The 15,211-nt window shown below is 45.4% G+C and overlaps 1 protein-coding gene across 1 annotated transcript in view; it reads right to left on the reverse strand.

The window, feature by feature from the left end:
- ADAMTS2 (ADAM metallopeptidase with thrombospondin type 1 motif 2) overlaps positions 1-15,211 on the reverse strand; it is a 374,801-nt gene that overhangs the window by 142,263 nt on the left and 217,327 nt on the right. The window lies entirely within an intron of this gene.

Genomic DNA, 15,211 nt, shown 5'->3' on the forward strand with positions numbered 1-15,211 from the left:
TCTGCTCAGACTCAGAAAGGTCATGGGCCGCCCAGAGGGCCCGTCTCATGCTGCCCCCAGTCTGACCCATGCCCCACCCATTTGCCTGGCTGCCTCCCACTTGCCCTCCTGTCTTGGCTGCAGGGCCATTTCCACTGAGAGTGCTCCCTGACCCCATGTGTGGTGAGCACTCCCTGCTAGGCTTCCCATGGCACACACAGTGCTCCCCTAAACTAACTTGGGTGCTGTCCCTTCCACACTCTGTCCCATAGCCCTGGTCAGTTCCTCTACTGAGCTGCCATGGTCTCAGATCACCTTGTTACATTGCCAATTGCCCATTGCCCTCCACTAACATGAGGTGCAAGAGAGAAGGGAGCTCTTGTACATTCTTCTCTGCTGCATCCTCAGTGTCGAGAACTGAGTCAGCTCCCCAAGCTTCAAGATCAAGTCCAAATTCAGCTGGCCCACACACTCCCCCATACTCAATGAGTTCCACCACTGGTTCAGCCCTGGTGTCTCCAAGTTCCATGCCACAGCCCAACAGATCTTCCAACTCTGGGGAAGTGCCAAAGTTGTGGCGCCTCTTTTGCACACATGGTTCCCTCTGTATGCAGATGGCCCAAGGTCCCTTTCCTCTAGGGAAACACTAACTCTGTGATCAAGACCAACTCAAGGTTTGCTCCTGCAGGCACTTTGCTCCCAAGCAGGCGAATGGTACTGACTGCCCCAGGGCCCTGTCCTTCTCACTGCACTAAGGCAAAGCACTATGTCTTTACGAGAGTCAAGCTTCTCGAGGACAAGGGCTGGGGCTGATTTTGCAAATGTTGTGGACAGAACAAAGAGCCACTGGCCCTCAGTCAGCTCCAACCTTCCAGCACCTGTGCCAGGCACCTGCTCATGTACATTAGCTTTCACCTCCCCAATACCCTGCAACTGAGCATCACTAACCCTGCTCTACCACTGGGGAAAGTTAGCTGCAGAGAAATTGAGGCATCACTTGCATGAGTGGGAGTGGGAATCAGCACAGGGGCTTTGCAGAGTAATTTGGAAATCTGCTAAGATTAAAAACATGTGTTCCTGTGACCTGGTGGTTTAATTCCTCAGCAGCTAGAGAAAAACACCCTTTGGCAGAATGAAGAGGCACAAGCATACCAAGTCTCCTAGGTCTTTTTTTTTTTCCATTGACAGTTTGAGCTCATTTTTTGATGGCAGTCTGTAGAACCTTATTCACTTTATGGGGAATTCAATTATTCAGTCATTCATTCAAAATGGTCAAGCCCTTTTGATTGTTGTAGACCATGAAAATCAGGTAGACAGAAACTCTCTGTATCTGATATTAAACTTGTGAGTATCTTTTGCAGGAGTCCCCTAATCCTCTTGAGACATCACCAAGGGGCCCTCTGGGCAGGGAAGCAGGACCCCAGGATTGCCCAATTGCAAGTCATCCCAGGAGACAGCCCAGCAGGGGCCTGGGAGGGGAGGGATGAGCATGTCAGCCTGGACTAGGAACCCAGTATGGGGCTTTGTTCCCTGCTTCTTTGGCTCAGTTGTCACCTCCTTTCTGCAGCCAGCATGAGACAAGCTCCATAAGTAGTCTCAAGCTGTCACTGAGAAGTGACAATGCCTGGCCTTCTTGTCCATGGGGACTCTAGCTTCTGCTTTGACAACCCTCAGCTCCCCATGGGAAACCAGGGACAGGCTGCTCTGACATTCTGGCATCAGTTATCATGGGAAGCCTCCCAGAGGAGGAGGCAGAAAGGGGAGAGGCCCAAGGGAGGGGAACCACCCACTTCAGGGAAGAAGAGGCAGAGGTGAGACTGGCCAGGGTAGCCCCACTCCCGTGAGATGAGATATTCTTTGCCCTGTGTCATCATCTCTGGCCTATTTGTCCACCCCTTTCCCCACTGGCATGTCAGCTCTGTGCAGGTAGGCCCCTTGGGCTAGCACATATGACATTTTTAGCACCCCAAACTGCATCTGGCACATAGTAGGTGCTCTATAAACATGTGCTGAGTGAATAAGTAAATGGCTGGATAAGCCAATCTTAAAGAGAACAGGAAGATGTAATCAATGAAGAAGCCATGGGGAAAACCAGGAGAGTAATAGAAGTAGATGGGAGAGTTCCTTTCAAGGGGAAGTTCCTTTCAAGGGGAAGTTCCTTTCAAGGGGAAGTTCCTTTCAAGGGGGCAGGGTCAGCAACCTCAAGTGCTGTTGGGAGAACAGACAACCCCCAGATGAAAAAATACCTTGGTGCTTCCTGGCGGATCCAGGTGTGCTGGTTCTTCAGGCCAGAACAGTGGGAGGAGTAGCACCTTGCCAGGTCCCAGGAGGGGCTCATCTTCCCAACCTGTAAGGGTCTCCTGTTGGCTACTCTGAGCCTCTGTGCCCTGATCCAGGTAAAGGAACCTGCATAGGGCCACACAGGGTGGTGCAGAGGAATCTTGCAGGGCCTAGACATGGGAAACCTTAGCAAATGCTAGTTCCTCTCTCCTCAGGCAGTGGGGAGAGGTGCTTCCTATTGTAGAAGGCACTAAGCCCCAAACTCCCCATGAGAGATGAGTCTATCTTTTTAGACTCTAAACCAACCACATCGCTCCCCTACAATATTGTGTTTCCTTAAAGGACAAACCTATGCCCCTCAGCCTGGCCCAACCTCAACCCTTGCATGCTACACTCTAGCCTGGCAAAAAAAAAATGTGCTGTGTGTACGGTGATGCCCTTTACTTGTGCTGTTCCAACACAGAATACGTTCAGCACCATAAGCATGTTCTTCCCTGGTTAACTCCTGCCTTTGCCTTAAGGGGTAACTGAGGCAGCCCTTCTCTGAGGAGCCTGCCCTGACCCAGAGACCCCAGGCACCCATCTCTGTGACCCTGCAGTTCTAGTATTTGCTACAACCAATGTACTTATTAACCGGGTGTAATTACTTGCTTCTGGCCCTGCTCTCAGCATCAGAGAAACCAGTAAGCAAGGTAAGCATAGGCTTACTTATGCTTACTTACTAATCTGTAGAGAACAGTTTCATATGTTTCATTGTTCTTCTAGACTGGAAAGTACAATCAGGCAGTGCAGTGAATTTCAATGTGTTGCTAACATTGAACAATCATCAGATTTTCCATAAAAAATTGGATTTCTAGATTTTCATGGAAATGAAAAGGGAGCTCTGGTGGCATAGTGCCTAAGGCATTTGACTGCTAACCAGAAGACTGGCGGTTCAAACCCACCAGCTACTCCTTGGAAGGAAGACTGGGAAATCTACTTCTATAGTGCTACTGCCTTGGAAACCCAAGGAGGGATTGCTATGAGTCAGATCTGACTCAACAGCAGTGAGTTTGGTTTTGGTTTATGGAAAAAAAAAAAAAAAGCTGAAAATAGTAGGCCTGCTTATTCCTACATTACTACAAGTGAGTAGGATAAGGAGGTGATTTTGAGGGATGTGGGAGGTAGCCCTGGGCACCAGGAGACCCAAAGCCTGGGGAGCGCCATGTAAAGAGGGAATCTTTTGCTTGTTGTCTTCCTGTCTCCCTGTGCTACAGCCAGGCCCGAACCCTAATGTGCTCCCTTCCCCAGGAGTCCTGCTCTCTTCCTTTCCACTAAGAGAACCAAGCTTTACTATGCAGTTTCAAAGATGTTTTTCTCTTTCCTGGAGCCAGAGTCAGAGACATGTGAACAGGGAGTTGGGGTGAGGCCTTAGCCTTGGCTGGCTTGCAGCTCCATGGCCAGTTCACGAGATACCCCCTGTGGTCAGCAGAAAACATTCCTAGCCCACCACTGCCTTTCCCGCCATCACCACACGGCCCCAACATTCCTGAAGTTTGGTGAGAAATTGAGCCCATATGCCTTCTGATTGTTTGCAAACACTGGCAAGCTTTGGGTAAACCCAGGCCAATTTCTGGATTAAATTAGAAAAGAAAAGAAGAAAAATATCTGAATCCTGCAACGGAGAGAAATCATTCATTCAACAAAAATTGCTTAAGAACACTTTGTACAGAGCATTGTCCTCATGCTAGGAGGGGTCAAAGGTTATGGCCTGGGCTCTGAAAGCACATTTTGGACACCACACTCTCCTCCTAGGCCTAAGGAACCTGTCTGCCCTCAGAAGAAGTGCTTCGGGGGCTTCAGAAATTCTTCCAGAACGTGAATAGTTAACACAACTGGGAGAAATTTCCTGTTCTGTGTGCCCATTAATCCACTTCTCCTGCTCTGCTGTTTTAAAATAGTTAAGAATAGGTCATGCAATCACTTTTAAAAGAATCCCCCAAAATGGCTTTGCAGGTCCTTGAGCTGGCAAGGGTAGAGTGGAGTAGGGTGGGCTCAACTCAAGTGTGAGGGCCCCACTATCACCTGCAGGAAAGGACTGCTCCAGCTGCAGAGGCTTTGCCCACAGGAGGCTTAGAGGACTACAGAAGAGAAAGGAGAGCTTGTTTCCTGAGGGCCTGCCTCTTGCCAGGGATTGTGCTGGCCTTTACAGAAGCTCAGAGCATGTGGGAGAAGGAAATGCCTCTACTTTAAGGATGAGGAAAAGAGGGAAGGGAAGAAACATTGCCAGGTAGGTAAAAGCCAGGATTAGGACCCAGCTGCTTCTGACTTCAAAGCCAGTGCCCATTCTATACCCAGTGTTTCCCTAACATGTACACCCAAATGCACTGATGAAGAGAAATGCTGTGAGGCCACAGCTCAAGGTGGGCACTAAGCAAGTAAGACATTTCTTTAGAGCCTGATAGTAAATATTTATTTAGTGCCAGATAGTAAACATTTTCAGCTTTATAGGCCACATGGTCTCTATTGCAAGTACTCAACTCTGCCACTGTAGCACAAAAGCAGACTAACACAATTCATAAATAAATTCATATGGCTGTGTTCCAATAAAACTTTATTTATAAAAAACAGAGGGCAGGCTAGATTTGAGCCTCAAGACATAGTTTGCCAATCCCTACTTTAGATCTCTAATTTATCTTGAAAAATTTATCTGAATTTTGCTATAACTCACTAATATATCCAACATTAACATAAAATTGATGTTTTAAAATGCTTGCCATCCAAAGCAGTGGCCCTTTGTGGGGGAGACTCTGGAAGGTCATCTGGAAGAATGTGTTCCCCAGTAGCAAAGGGCCAATTGTGAGCCCTCTTTGGGGGATAGGATATCACCCACCACATCTACAAAGAGTACAATTGTACCAGCAGCTGGTACAGGCCATTCTAGGCCTTTATGGATACTGAGATTCCAGGCAACACAATGAGGCCATAGGCTGCTTAGGGAAGGGGAGGATTATAATTAGAAAGAGTAGGATTAAACACCACAGAGGAAACATCGGTCTTGAGCCCAAGTTTTTTGTTTCTGGAAGTCTTGGCACAAATGGATTTTATTTTAAAAAATGCATATATAACTATATCACTGTAATAACAATTCTAGTCTTCCCATAAGGCATTCATCCCTTGCCTCCCATTTACTTGAGCCTAGAGAAGAGCCTGCTGTCTGTGCCTATGAGGTGACTCAAATATCTGGCCTGTGTTCTACAGTAGCCACATGGCACACAGGCCTAAGCTCTCAATTTACTGTTGCCCAGGCCACACACTGTGTTCACACCTAGTCTGAGAGCAGAGACTGGCTTAGAGGCTAGGACATCAAGGTTGTGAAAATGTGATAATTATCTAAGCACTAGGCAGGATAGCAGGCATGTTTTGGAATGATAACCAATCCCAGCCTGGGAGCACCAGATATAGAAGGGAGCACGGTGTTGAAGGAGATGGTGTAGGTGACAGGTCAAATAGGGCAGTGGTTCCCCAATGTAGTGAGAGCTGGGTAAAGGGCACTCCCATGTGCTGAAGGCAGCACCATGTGGTGGTAGGAGGATGACCAGAAGTGAAACCTGGGTGTATCAGAAATGGGACAAACGCAGAGTGAGACTGGTTGTTAAAAGCAAGTCTGTAAGCAGGGGGGCCACACAGAGCCCAACCTGGTGCTGGTGAGGAGCACACAGGAGGTGGCAAGGCTGGGTAGGCCATCCCTGCCCCACGTCTCACCCTCCATCCTCACAGCCCTGGGGAAAGAGACACCCCCCCTCCCTCCAAAGAGGTGCAGTGCAGGCTCTCAGCTGGTGTCCTTCAAGGATCTGAGCTTCTCTGACCAGGCTAAGGGCTGCTGAGCCCAAGAATACTAGGCCTCACCCTGATCATGAGGAATAAGGCCATAAGAGAGCTAAAAATCAGTGTGGAGGGGCCCAGAGGATAAACTCCCTGCCCTACAGCTTAACCTATTGCTGACAAGAGACCCTAGACCCTTTTAGGCACAGCTTTCTTCATCAGGGAGACCCTGGGTGGTACAAACAGAAACCAAAAGGTTGGAGGTTTGAGTTCACCTAGAGGTGCCTCAGAAGAAATGCCTGGTGATCTATTTTCAGAAAAATCAGCCACTGAAAACCCTAGGGAGCACAGTCCTACTCTGACACACATGTTGTTGTTAGGTGCTGTCAAGTTGGCTCCAACTGATAGCGACCTTATATACGATGAAACAAAACAATGCCTGGTCCTATGCCATCTTGCAATCTTCAGTATGCTTGAGCCCATGATCACAGCTACTGTGTTAATTCGTCTCATTAAGGATCTTCCCCTTTTTCACTGACCTACTTTACAAAGTACAATATCCTTTTCTAGGAACCGGTCTCTTCTGACAACATGACCAAAGTATGTAAGGTGAAGTCTGGCCATTCTCACTTCTAAGGAGGATTCCAGATATACTTCTTCCAAGACAAATTTGTTCATTCTTCTGGCAGTCCATGGTATTTTCAGTGTTCTTTGCCAACACCACAATTCAAATCCATCAATTCTTCTTCTGTCTTCCTTATTCACTGTCCAGCTTTCACATGCATATAAGGCTATTGAAAATACTGTGGCTTGGGTCAAGCTTAGTCTTCAAAGTGACATCTTTGGTCTTTAACAGAAAGAGATCTTTTGTAGCAGCTTTGCCCAGTGCCATATGCCATCTGATTTCTTGACTGCTACTTCCATGAGCATAGATGGGGGAACCAAGTAAAATGAAATCCCTTCAATCTCTTCCTCAATTTGAATCTTTTTTCCACTTATCCTGACATGGCTTATTGGCCCAGTTGTTAGGAATTTTGTTTTCTTTATGTTGAGGTGTAATCCATACTCAGGACTGTAATCTTTGACCTTCATCAGTAAGTGCTTCAAATCACTTTCACTTTCAGTAACCAAGGTTGTGTGTGTCATCTGTATATTGCGGGCTGCTAATGATCTTCCTCCAATACTGATGCTGCTTTCTTCTTCATATAGCCCAGCTTCTCGGATTATTTACTCAACATACAGATTGCTTAAGTATGATGAAAGGATACAAGCCTGACACACAACTTTCCTGATTTTAAAACATGCAATATCCCCTTGTTCTGCTTGAATGCTGCCTCTTGGTCTATGTACAGGTTCCTCATGTGCACCATTAAGTGTTCTGGAACTCCCCTTCTTCACAATGCTATCCATAACTTGTTATGATCCACACAAATGCCTTTGCATAGTCAATAAAGCACAGGAAAACATCTTTGTGACATTCTTTGCTTTCAGCCAAGATCCTTCTGACATCAGCAATGATATCCCTCATTCCATGCCCTCTTCTGAACCCAACTTGAATTTCTGACAGTTATCTGTCAGGATACTGCTGCAACCGTTTTTGAATTATCTTCACTAAAATTATACTTGCATGTGATACTAATGATATTGTTCAATAATTTCTGCATTCTGTTGGATCACCTTTCTTTGAAATGGCCACAAATATGGATCTCTTCCAGTCAGCTGGCCAAGTAGCTGTCTTCCAAATTTCTTGTCATAAACGAGTTAGCGCCTCCTGCACTACATCCTTTTTTTTTTTTTTTTGAAATATCTCAATGGGTATTTGGTCATTTCCTGGCTGTTTTTCACTAGTTCCTTCAGTGCAGCTTGGACTTCTTCCTTCAGTACCTTTGGCTCTTGATCATATACTACCTCCTGAAATGGTTGAATGTCGGCCACTTCTTTTTGGTATACCGACTCTGTGTATTCCTTCTCTTTTTGCTGCTTCATTCTATGACACATATAGACTTGATAGTAACTAGTAACTCATTCTTCATCAAGATGCTGAGATCAGGGTGGCTTTGAGGAGAGGTGGCTTTGGGCTGAGCCTCAAAGGTGTGTAGGATTCAGATAGCAGAGGAAGAAGAGAGCCAAGGAGTAGAGAGGAAGGGCACTTACAAAGAACAGGGAATGGTCTGGCTGGGTTGGAAGGTCTGGGACTGACACGGGGCTCAAGATCCTGGATAAGGCCTGCTTCATGAATTAGCAACCAGTGCCCCTCCTTAGCTCTGTGGTTGCATCTAAAATGCTCATACTTTCAGCTTTAACTCTTTGTTTTGTAAATCCCATTCGAACAAAGGAACTGAGGTTTGGAGTAGGGCTCACACACAGGTTCTCATTGTTCTCTAGCCCTGGTGCCATGCTAGCCAGGCCTCTCTGCCCTGCAACCACTGTCACTCTCAGCCCCTGAAGGGGCCAGGGCAGGTGCAGCAAGGGTCGGGGTGGGATGCACATACCGCAGGATGTCTTGGGGCATGGCATAGGTGGTTGGTGGGCAGCCAAACAGAGTCTGCATCTGGTGGAGGTTCGCCTCTCATGTGCCCTCAATCCAGGTATCGAGAGGCACACAATGCAGTGAGGCAAGATCTTGGGGACTACCCATTTGCCATGGGTTGGGGTGGGTAATGGACTAATGGGAAGAGGGTATGCCTAATTCAATTTCCCTAGACCTGCCCTGGGGTGCCATTCCTGCAGCAGAGGGCAGAGGAACCCCACCCCCAACCCCATTGCAGCTGTCAGGCCCCACATTGCTGGGCTGCTCCAGGTGCCTATGTGGATGTGTGCTCACCCCAACTATCCCCACAGTGGAGGGGTCACTCCTTCCAGCCCTCCAGGGCCTGGCTTATGCCTGTTTGAACATCTGGCCAGCTCCAGGCACCCTCCCGGAATGAGCCATAAAGTGCAAGTTTATTTAATTTTGTAACTTAAGTGCTCTAATATTTTCTTTTAAAACTGGCATTGCACAATATAAAGATGAACAGTAAAATTCATGCTGATAATTTTAAATTCCAATATTTCTTTACTTGGAGCAACACTAAAGGAAGCCTGGTGGCACAATGATTGCTGGACTGTTAACCTAAAAGTCAGTGATCCAAGCCCACCAGTGACTCCACCAAAGAAAAGACCTGGCAATCTGCTCCCTTAAAAATTACAACCTGGGAAACCCTATGGAGCAGTTCTACTCTGTCATATAGGGTTGCTATGAGTCTGAATCTATTTAACGGCACACAGCAACAAAAACAGAGTGTCATTAAATCCCAAACCAAAAAAACAAACACACTGCCATCGAGTCAGATCTGACTCATAGCGACACCTCCTTGGGTTTCTGAGGAAGTATCACTAAGAAAGTAGATTGCCTGATCTTTCTTCTGAGGAGTGGCTGATGGGTTTGAACTGCCAGCCTTCTGGTTAGCCATCAAATGCCTTAGGTACTATGCCACCAAAAACAAACACTATGACAAATTGAGAATGAGAGAGTGTGGAAGAAAAGAAAAAGCTTTGTGTGTACTTTTCACAGCCCTTTTTTGGGCTTTTTGGACAAGAGACCTCACATTTTCATTTTACTTGGGGCACCAGCTCTGCCTGTAGGCCAGCATTTCCCAAAGTAGGGACACTGGTAATATACTGATGGTTTTGGGGGTAGCCAGATGCTGCATGAAATAAAAATAAGTTGCATGTAAGAAAGTTGGCCCCTTGCTTTCTCTCCATCCTTCTTCAGGAGGCCTTCTCAGTGGAGCTGCTGAGATGTAAAGCGGGAATGCCAGGAATGGTCAGGCAATCAGTGAGTGGCTGGAATTTGGGACACTATGTTGCTCACAGTTCAACCAGAGGGAAGCTTCAGAAGATTAACTTCTGGAAGGTCAGGAAATGTCAAACATGTCACCCAGGGGAGAAACCAAGAAGGGAAAAAATCACATGATCTGACCACATACAAAAATGTAAGACATCAAAAACCACTCCAAAACAAAACAAAAGGCAAACAATGAAAATAGTTCCCAAACATATGACAGACACAAAGTTAACCTATTTTAATCTAAAGACTCTTTACATTAGCAAGAATGAAACTAAAATCCCAGGAAAATAAAGGACATGAATAGGCCAATCACAATAAATAAATAAAATGATTGCTGTTTTTAAATATTTTTTTTAAAATGCAACCTCATTACCATCAAATCAAGATAACTTAAAAAAAAAAGTGGATCTCCATTATAGCTACCAAATGACCATATGGAAAAAGAAATCGGTGGTGATAAGGAAGTAGGGAAATGGGCTTTCCTCACAGCTGAAAAGGAGCTCTGGTGGCATACTTGGTAAGGCATTTTGGCTACTAACCAGAAGCTGGGGAGTTCAAACCCACCAGGTGCTCCTCGGGAGGAAGATGAGGCAACCTACTTCTGTAAAGCTGCACAGCCTTGGAAACCCAGTGGGGGATGAGTCAGAATCGACACAATGGCAGTGGGTTTGGTTTTGTTTGTTTTCATAGCTGAGGGAGCATAACATTCTGGAGTAAAAAGCTTTAAAATGCACTTGCCTGTTGACTGGAGATTCCACTTTGGGGAACTAATTTTAAGGAAATAATTAAGGACGAGTGACAGATTCAGCTGTATGGATGTTCATTACTGCTTTATTTCTAATATAAAAATAAAAATAAAGTGCGGACTATCTGATCTATAACAGGGAAATGAGTTTTTTATATGAATGTGTTATATAGATAATAAGTTCATAAAAAGTATGTTATAGTCAGATGGTGCAATACTATGCAATCATTACAATGAGGCAGAAGAAAATAATTGATAGCAGAAAACATTCACAAATTTATATAAATAGATTTTAATTTGTCACCATAAATAATATACTGTCTGTTAAATATGGTATTTTAGTAAACAATGTGGGAGCTCTGGTAGCGTAGTGCCTAAGGCACTTGACTGCTAACCAGAAGGCTGGCGGTTCAAACCCATCAGGCACTTCTTGGAAGGAAGGTTTGGGCAATCTACTTCTATAGTGATACTGCCTTGGAAACCCAAGGAAGCGTTGCTATTAGTCAGGTCCAACTTGATGGCATATAACAACAATAGTAAACAATGTTACTTTCTAGAGTTAAGGAGTAAAAAAGGATAACAGGCTGGCAGGTGTGTGCCAGGATGGGTTGGTGGAAGGTCTGAACACTATGAGACATTTCATGTACCCAGATGACTCTAGTGAAATGCACAGTAAACATTTATAACCTGTCTCACCCTCCAATGAGTCTGAGATGGAGAAAGGGATAGAATGATTGATTAATTCACATTTTCTTATGAAAACAGGAATAAAATATTTTGTGCATTAAATGTAGGAAGAAAGCAGAACCTGTAGTTATTTCCCCCTGTCTTTAGAATGACATCAAAATCCTTTTCCATTTATAGAAGGCCTTAACTGCCTCCAACTTGCCCTCCTGCCTCACATCCCTGGCTCAGCAGACTGGCCTTCCTTCATTCCTTCAACCATGCTGATCTCATTCTTACCTCAGGGCCTTTGCATACATGCTCTCTCGGCCTGGACTACTCTATTGTGCCTCTTCCCACCATCCCAGTATCATTCAGATCTCAGCTCCAATATGATTTCCTTTGAGCCATCCCTACCCTCTATTTAAACTCTTCTCCCTTCTCTATCTCATCAAAAATTTTATTTCTTTCATTTATATATCACTATCTGAAATGATTTCATTTGAATTTTTACTGGAATATTGTCTGTGTTCCCCTCCAGAACACAGGCCCCTGGCAACAGGGAGGTGATATATAGTAGATACTCAATAAATATTTGTTAAATGTATGGATGGAAGCCAGGCGTATTAGAGAGAATAGGATAAGCTATGCCCAGTAACAGAGAACCCACATCTCAGTAGCTTAACGTAATGAAAGCTCTTTTCTTGCTCATGTATAGTCCAGTGAAGGTTGGGTGTCCTGCCTCATGTTATAGTCTAAGTAGCTTCCAAGGTCAGTGTGGCAGGGAAAGAGAGAGATGGAGGGGACACACTGGATCATAACTGCCTTGGCCAAGAGGTGACAAGTGCCACTTCCTTTCACATAGGCCATTAGATAAGACTAGCCACACAGCCCCAAATTAATTGCAAGGCTTGGAAGTAAGAAGACATGTGTTGTATTTAACGGTCTATAGCATACCATACCAAGGAGCCCTGGTAGCACAGTGCCTAAGGCACTTGACTGCTAATCAGAAGGCTGGCAGTTCAAACCCACCAGCCACTCCTCGGAAGGAAGGTTGGGCAATCTACTTCCGTAGTGATGCCACCTCAGAAACCCAAGGAGGGTTTATGGCACATGAGTTGGGTCTGACTCGATGGCACATAACAGTAACAAAACAACATACCATACCAGGACCTCACATCTCAGCCACAGGCTCTTCCCACACAGAGACCCCCAAAAGAATGCAGACATCACCCTGTGTGATGACGATGAGTGTAACAGGCAGCTGAGAGCTGCCAACAGTGGGCCATCTGGCTGAGAGGCCCAAGCCTCCGCTCAGCACACCTTCAGCTATTTCTCTTCCCTTGTGTGGGGTCTGCATTCCTTGGATCTCTCCTTTCAGGGCCTTGATGGCTCAGTAACCACCTGCCCATCCAAGTCTGCCCTGGGACATGGACAAGGGTAGAGCAGTCAACCCTGGTTCTGTGGACTCACACAGCCAACCAAAAGCTTCCCTTGGAACAGAGTCCAGGCCAGCTGCCACCACATCTGTCCACCACATTGCTGCTCTCGCCCCAATGCAGGAAAGCCCCATTGCCAGCTATAGACTGACAAGGGGATGAAGATGTGCCCCAGACAGACCTTCCAGAGCCTGTCAGGATTCCAGCTGTGTCTCTATAGGAGCCAGCCCCTTCAGGATCTCAAGCCCTTTCTCAAGGCCCCACACCCAGGTCTTGCCCACACTACTGTCTAGACCACTGCAGTCTGTCATGTTCATAGGCAGGACACAGCTTGAAGTCCTGCTATGCACAAATCTTCCTCAGTTGCACTGCCCAATATGGTAACCACTAGCCATATCATCTATTTAAATTTAAGTGTAAATTAATTAGAATAAATTAAATAATTAAAAAATTATTTAGTTGCACTAGCCACATTTTTGGGGGGGAGCTCTGGTAGCATAGTGCCTAAGGCACTTGACTGCTAACCAGAAGGCTGGCAGTTCAAACCCACCAGCCACTCCTTGGAAGGAAGATGGGGCAATCTCCTTCCATAGTGATACTGCCTTGGAAACCCAAGGAGGGGCCTCTATGAGTCAAGTCCAACTTGACGGCACATAACAACAACAACAACAACAACAGCCACATTTTCAGTATTCAAGAGATAAGTGGCTAGTGGTGACTGTTTTGGACAGTGCATTGTTGGAATGTTTCCATCATCACATCACGGAAAGTTCTACTGGACATCATGGTTCTAGAAGGTCATTTTTTCTGAAATATTCATGCTTCCTCAATACTCTCCTCCCCAAGATCATCAAAGGGTCCCGCATGCCTTAGATCAATCAGTCCTTGGATTCTCTCTGGATGCACAAAGCTCTCAGTGAGAACACAGAGCCTTAGAGGGTATTAACTGTCAGGGCAACTTCACACACCAAACACTGCTGCCTTATCTCCCTTGTCCATGTTGTGTTCTTGAGGAGGTAGGTGGAGCTCAGATTAGAGGCACAGACCTCCTCTCTGTGTCCCTGAGCTCCAGGGCTGTCTGCCATGCCTCTCTGTCTCTGCAAGACCTATTGCTATGCCCAGACAGGCAAACATTCAATCCACATTGGCTGAATAAGTAAATGCACATCTGCTCAACATGGAAGAAAGACACAGCCCAGCTACTCTTTCTCAACCTCCTTGGACTCATTGCCTATAATTATTTCTTTGTTATGATAATTCTTAAAATTTAAGACTTTTTATATTTTTCAGGAAAAGCAGAGTACAGGTAGATCACTAGGGAATAAATGAATAAATTGAAGTCAACTGGCAAAAACAAGAGAAAGCTATAGATTTCCTCCAATCATAGATACGTGTGACAGAGGGACCCTTCATACTAGGAAAAGGAGAATTTGCCTCCAGCAGTCTCATGAAGAATTCATCATTGCTGCCCCAACTTTAGTCAGAGTCCTTGGCATATTTCTCAAGAATGACTCCTGAAGTGCAGTTATTAAATTACGTATTGTCATCATAATGAAACCACATTTTATTCAGGGACTGAAAAGCATGTTCACCTCCCTTATCTCATTCAATCCTAACAACCTCCAAGATGGAAATTACGGACCCATTTTCAAGACGAGAAAGCCAAGGCCCAGAGAACAGGAGTAGCATTCTCAGTGACACACTCGGAAATGGAGTTGATCAGGACTCTCTAAATCTAAGCACAGCCTACATTTGAAGGCCAGGTGCCCACTTATGTACCTGGCAGAGTAAGAGGTGGATCTCACATGCCTGCACAGAGGCTGGGACGTGTGCCCTGGAGGCTTACGCCAGCAACCTCATACCTCCTACTAGGGATTGGCCTAGAGTAGTGGGGGTGGCCCTTCCTATCCTCAGCATTTGATAGACAAGGGGAGGTGTCACTGGTACCCTAGAAGATTTAGGTGACAGACACCCCACTAAGTAGCCCAGGATCACAGGAAGAAGTTGATTTCCTTTGCAATATCCTTTTAACTCTTTCAAAAACTTCAAGAAGAAGCCTTTATGGGTGTCAGTCTGTCTGTTCCTGCCTCTAACATTCACTACTGCCCCTTTTTAACAGAACATAAGCTGTGGTTCAGAGTCTTCAGAAAGTAGAACTACTAAGTTGGAGTTGAATAGCATTGCTTTACATTTTAGCTTACTTTTTAGGTAACTTTTAGGTAAAATGATATTTCCTTTTTAAATAATTTGAAGTTTTAGAAAAGTCAGTTGTTTAAGAAAATACACAGTACAGTTACAATGTGCATAAGGCAAAAATGAAGAAAAATGATACACAAAGTACTAGAGTTTTTACTGCCTCAACAGGTAAACAGCCTGGCCAAGTCAGAATCATTCTCAATTTACAGATGAGAAAACTGAGATTCTACAAGGTGGATGGGAGGCCTAACATGGAAGCTCAACTTTTCTCACCTG

The sequence above is a fragment of the Orycteropus afer genome, unplaced genomic scaffold, assembly GCF_000298275.1.
Source record: "Orycteropus afer afer isolate SDZICR_OR568_19922 unplaced genomic scaffold, OryAfe1.0 scaffold00393, whole genome shotgun sequence".
Lineage (NCBI taxonomy): Eukaryota > Metazoa > Chordata > Mammalia > Tubulidentata > Orycteropodidae > Orycteropus > Orycteropus afer.